The sequence below is a fragment of the Erpetoichthys calabaricus genome, chromosome 8 (genome assembly GCF_900747795.2).
Source record: "Erpetoichthys calabaricus chromosome 8, fErpCal1.3, whole genome shotgun sequence".
NCBI classification, from domain to species: domain Eukaryota; kingdom Metazoa; phylum Chordata; class Cladistia; order Polypteriformes; family Polypteridae; genus Erpetoichthys; species Erpetoichthys calabaricus.
The window spans coordinates 78,280,392-78,286,987 of NC_041401.2; positions in this window are offsets into that span (position 1 = coordinate 78,280,392).

The following is a 6,596-nucleotide window of genomic DNA, read 5'->3' on the forward strand; positions in this document are numbered from 1 at the left end:
TAGTATGTGTTGGCGCCAAGTTACCTTATTTCGCTCCCCTCACTGGAGGCTGCATGGTCTACTGGGTAAAAGATAACAGTGTGAAGCCTCAGCTGCACCCAGTGCAGGATTCAGCTCGATGTTGTATCAGATCACAGGCAGGATAAAAAGGAAAAGAGATTAGAAGGGGATGACTGGCTGTTGGAGAACATTCTGATGTGAATTTGGTACGTTAATAAACAAGATCCAAAGAGATTATCGAGGGCCAGAGACATAAGAGAAGCTTTTTAGTGACCAAAGGCTTCTTGTCTGATAGTTTTGTTTTTAACTCTGAGTTCCAGACCCTATTCTATATAAACACTGTGTCACAGTAATGATGATTCTTTTGCAGATGTACAAAACTAATTTAAGGAGCATTTTTTTTATTTTGTGTAAAACCTTTTATAGGAAGCCTCCTTCATAAAGTAAAACAAAATACAAAGCAGCCTATGTTTGAGTATTGGACTGTATGAGAATTCAGAATCAAATCATCTATAAAACGATGGAGCAAACAGGCAAATTAGAGTCAACCGGCTGTAAGAATTCCTGGAGAGCTTTGCTCTGGTAGGTACCAACTGGAATTTGTTTGGCCACTAACCACAGTTAATACCTCAAGTGCCCTGCTCTAAAACTGTCACCCTCTTTTACTAAATGACCATGCTGTAGGGCCCCGATGACATTTCTTTTCTTCTTTTAGGACTGAAATTAAAAAGGCTTAAAATTAAAATATAAACTTGTGGGTGATGATTTCAATGTCTGCAGAATAGTCTCCAGGTTCTCAAAAAGTCTACTCAATGAAAAATCCCAAAAGTAAAATAAAAACAATATTCATACGGCTCATATGTTTCTAGGTGCAGGTTGTCTCTTTTGAATCTCACACAGGAGATCGCCTATTTGTGTTTCTCCTCACAATTCTTTAATTTCACTTACCTCTTATTTTACATGGTGTTTTATTAGTATGAGATATCCCATATTACTGCCAAAACTATTGATTTAGAAGGCAAAACATATTTGGGGGAACTCACCTTAGGTGCAACAATTACCATGTAATGATGTTATGAACTGAAACAATATGACTGGCTTACAATGAAAGACTACTTTTTATAAATTATGAAGACAATACAACTCTTCTATATATAGTGTGACAATGCATTTCCTTCTGAACCCAAATTTAGGCATTTTGAGTTACTCTTAAAAATACTTAATAGTCCCATATTTTAGACGTGGCAAAATGCCCAAAGACGCAAGCGATGGAGACGGTACGTTGGGCTTGCTGTAACACACAGCAGATCATAGGTTTAGTCGGTTGAATTCCCAGTCTCATTTTTCAATGGCAAAAATGTTAATACCTCTAGTATTTGGATGGCTTTCATTAGCCATAACGCAACCTACAAAAGATCATTCCAGCATATGCAGGCAACCTCTGGCTGATTCAATGAAAAATGTACATTTTTTATACCCGAGGAAGAGTGCAGTTTTTTATATCTCTCTATTATATCAAAAAATCTCGGGATGAGATGAGACTTTTTCAGACAGATGAGACCTGACTTTCTCAGAGAGACACTTTCACATCCCATGAGACGAGACTTTGTGCCAAGAGATTTAACCACGCCTGGGGCCAGAAATAAAAGTAAAAGAGTAGATGACAAAGTAGAACATCGTAAAGAATTCAAAAACGCTGGTGCAATACACATGCAGAGCAGGTTAGATATAATGAAAGTATGAAAATTCAAAAGTCTTCAAAAAATGATAATAAAGGTCGTATTAGTGAAAGCAAATGGAAATTATTACTCGGTGAAGTAACGGAACAGTGAAAGGAGATCAAATATATTGTTCAGATTTAAACTTTAAGTTGGAGACTTGTAGATCATCTAATTCATGTTGCCATCAGGGAAAAGTAGTGCTTCTTCCCAATGAAGAGGCGAATCAACGAGAATTAAAAGATTTGTTGTTTGGTGAAAGTGAAATCCACATACGCTGTCACTCTTGGGTCACAGAGTTGCACAGATACACAGGAGATTTTAGAGACCGAAACGTTATTCAAACACTTCAAACAAACATAAGTCTCTTTTAGGAGAGAATTGAGCTCCGTGTGTAGTCGGAGGGGACAGCTCTGTCTCTCAATTAAAAGAACAGAAAATCATCTTCTTCATAGGGGTACACCTCGGGAGCGGGACCCCCAACAGCAGCAGAGGATGTCTGGGGGAGAAGAGAAACAAGGCAGCAAGACAAAAGGACAGCTGCTGTACAGGTTTTTATATGTTCGAAGCGCTGTGCGAGTTGCAGAGCACACGGCGCAGCAGCAGCAATCCAGCAGCTGATCGAGCAAACAGGAGGTAAAAAGAAAAAACTGTATGTGTTTCCCATGGTATCACCGTTTAAAAGGGGGGTTTTGGAGGAGCAACCGTGTCTCCTTGGGGTGCATTCAGCCCCCCTTTTCACAACGCGAGTGGCAGAGACGTGAAGTGGCTGGCACGTAGCACAGGCCTTTTTGGCGAGCAAACCGAGCAAAGGGCAAAGCCCCCCAGTGAAATAAAAAGACAGTCTTTGCTTTCAAATTCCAAGTGCTTGCTCTCACGCTGTGCCTGTCTGACATGCTGTCCTGTGAGATGTAAAGACGGAGTCTGAAGACAAGTCCTGGCACCCTGACTGGTTACAGGTTTTAACTATTCTGATTGCCCAACCCTCTGATGTAGAGATCTATGAATACTTTAATTATGTTTAATGTCTGATTTAATAATGATTTATTTAAGTTTGTGCCTGCTTTCTAAAGATATTACCATCATGCAGTGCTAACATGCATCACTAAAATGATGTCCTGTGTGACCTGTAGGACTTATACAGACTTATATCATCTCTTGCACTTATACCACAAAAGAACAAAAGATGGGATGTTTTTCAAAACTCGCTGTTTTAGTCCCATTTTTCTCGTTGCTCCAATTCAACATTTACTATCACTGTGCCAGGAGAGAGCAGTTTACTGACAACTTAGTGCAGTTATACAGAGTAGTTATCAAGGTGGGGGCCAGGATGTACGCCAGAACTGCTTTTCTGTTGATTTCAGCCCAACTATAACACTGAATACTTGAACAAATAGCCAAATTTGTGTAGGGAGCATAAAAATCAATGAATTGCCACCTAACAACAAAAGATGCTGCTTGCTGAAAAGTGGCATTGACATATAGATATGACCCGGAAATACTCCAAAGAGTCTGACTAAACCTTCAATAAAAATTTGAAGTAAAAAAACTAAACAATTCTCCTTAACTGGCAATATAATTTTTAACATGATATAACATCTCCATCCATCTGTCCATTTTCCAACCCGCTGAACCCGAACACAGGGTCACGGGGGTCTGCTGGAGCCAATCCCAGCCAACACAGGGCGCAAGGCAGGAACCAATCCCAGGCAGGGCGTCAACCCACCGCAGGACATAACATCTCAAATCCATTAAATCCAATATCTAACTCTATATATTCTGGAAAGAAACAACCCTGGATGGGATGCTGACCCACTCGTGCACACAGCCACATACACAAAGGGCCAAATTAGAGTCACAAATTCACGTAACATGGACAACTTTGAGCATGCAGGGGAGTGTGGGGGGGGTTTGTTTGTACAGTGGTGGGAGACCGGAGTACACAGAGGAAACCCTACAAAGACACAGGGAGAACATGCAAAGTCCACACAGACAGCCACCAAATATGGGATTCAAACCCATTGACAAAATGGTGAGGAAGCTGAGGTAACAAGCCAAAATGAATAAGCATAAAGTAGCACTAAAGATTAGAATTTAGATTGATTAAAATGTTAGAAGTTATGGTAGACTAAAAAAAACAAAGTTACGGAAAAACCAAGGGTACTGAGATAAACGGACCAAAGTCAAATTCAGGAAGTCAAGAACACCGCATGGAGAGCTGACTATAAAAGTCAAAGAAATGACACTAAAAGACACTGACTATCTATCATCCATTCTCTACCTCGCTGGTCTTTCACTTTCATGATTGTTCTTGAAACTTGGACACAGAATGATCGCCACTGCTGTCCTTATATAGTCTCTGTTAATGGATATCATACCTCATTACGTATGGTAAACATGTGACAAAAGCAGCTGAAGCCTTTGGAAAATAATACAAAATGGTAGCAATCATTACTCAAACTCAAAATGGTGGCACAATAGCATTATAAACAAAAGACAAATTCATTTTTTATAAAACCAACAAGAAATGTATATAAAAATATTTAATACATCTCTAAAATGAGAGGGGAAAATGGGAACACACATGGAAATTGAGAAAATATGCAAACTCCAGACACACTGTAAAACATCCATGTTTCCATTATGAGACCTGCCCTTTCACAAATCAGGGTGGATGTGTGGAGATTATGGCCATAGCATCGAGCACCACACGGGAACCATCCCTGGATAAGGTACCAGTCCATCAGTGAGCACACTCACAGATACACCCACACCCACTCAGTCATGTTAGGCCAATTTATAATCACAACTTAATCTAAAATTCAGGTCCTTAAGATCTAGGAAGAAAGCTGAAGTACCTAGAGAAGAACTCACTGAGACATGGGGAGAGACACTTCACCAGTTTCAAATGTGCCTAAGAGTGGTCACAAAGTTAAAGACAGGGATGAATCCCAGAGACAGACAGCAGTAAAGGAAAAGCACAGAGTTCAGGGAAGGAGACATCTGACTGCATATGCGTGGAACAAAGAGGTGGAGAGAAGGACTTGAAGAGAAACCAAGAGGTGACAAGAAGGTGAAGGGCTACGAGTGAGGAGTGATCATGTGCTCATTGACCTGTGCGGCTTTTCTTTTAGCCATGCCCCCCTAAGCCTTTCAGTAATCTGGTTTTTAGGCATTGGTTTGTGTGGCCTATCCAGTCATGATTGTCAGAATTAGATAGGCAACAACATTGAAAAACCTGGTTGCACAAATTAAATTTTTAATTATTTAATGTATAAATTACATTAAGTAAGGGTTTAACAAATACAGGGAAACAAAATTCAAGAAAAAATGAGATAAAATTCCAAAAATATAAAAACAGAAATAAAAAGACTAGAACAAAAAGTCAAATTCCAAATATTCAAAAATACTAAAGTGCTGCTACTACTACTACTAAGTACTACTAATGAAATACACTTGGCCCAAATCCTCAGTTTTGTTTTTTTTTCTTTATAAATTCCAACATTCACTTTGAAAGTTGTGTATGCACAAAAAGAGGCAATTCATTTTCCTGGAAAGAAAACACAAAAATGATTCTTCTGGCCACTTCTTTGGTTCATTTTCTTGTCTTGTACTTCATTCTAGATATTATTGATGTAAAAAATGAAGAAGCCACAAGGGGGCAATAAAGAGTCGCGATTCAAGTATTCTGAACTGAAACTTATTTATCATTTGTATTGTATTTAAATACTGCAATATAAAGACACGTTAAACAGTTGAACATGATATTCAAAACAGGTAAATAGCCCTTACCTCAGAGAGAAGAGAATGAAAACCTGAAGTTATGTCTCAAAGACATTGAAGCATCCAAAAAGAAAGGAACAGTTTGAAATCCTCACAACATTGGAGGCACCTTTAATTGCATTAATATATGCCTTTCAGATTTAAAGAACCTTTGGACCATTCCTCATAAAATGAATTTATTTTGTTTCTAATTTTAAGTGATATATGACATCCTTTTCACATTGTGGAAGGAGTAAACATTTTTCCATTCTAGGTTTTTGAAGAGCAGAAGCAGGTGAAAATGCACGCCTTTATCCAGCCCCATTTAACCCCACATGTATTTCTGGGAGGGAGAAATATGCCTGCAAATCATACTCATGGGCAGTGACCAGGGTAGGAGCTGAACCCACATACTCTGAGCTATGAGCCATACTAAGCTCTGTGAAGCACCATTTTAAAAATCTGTCCATCTTTACCTGAACCTTTGCCAGTTCAAACAACACTGGACACATGACAGGAACCAACTGTGCACAGTTCAGAAGCCCATTGCAGGCCACTCATACATTTACAAAGTACCCCAATTCAGATTGTACAACCATAGAGAAGAAGTGCAGACTGCACAGAAAACACCAGCATGAAGAATTTAAAAACTGAAAACACGAAACAACTACAAGTAGTGTAGAGTGCAGTGGTCAGTCCTGCTGCCCCATTGGTTTAACTGTCAGTTGATGTCTGTGTGGAGTGTGCATGTTCTCTCCGTGTGGGTTTTCTTCTGATGTCCCTAAAGTTGTAGGTTTAAGGTTCATCTGCGATTCCAGATTGGCCCCTATATGGGGGTGAATGTGAAGGGTGCCCGGTCCAGTACTGTTTCTTGATTTGAGCCCAAGACTGCTGAGATACAGTAGACACCAGCCCATGTGACCCTGAAATGAATTAACTGAGTTTAAGAACATTATGATATAACTGGCATAATATCAGACTTTATATCTGAATACCCTTTGAACTCTCAGTAAGAACCAGCTTTTGACACAAGTGATATGTCCATGTGGTGGTGAAAACGTCAATAACATGCCATGTCCACCTGCTTTGCGTATTAACGCTAATCTTATTATCCTT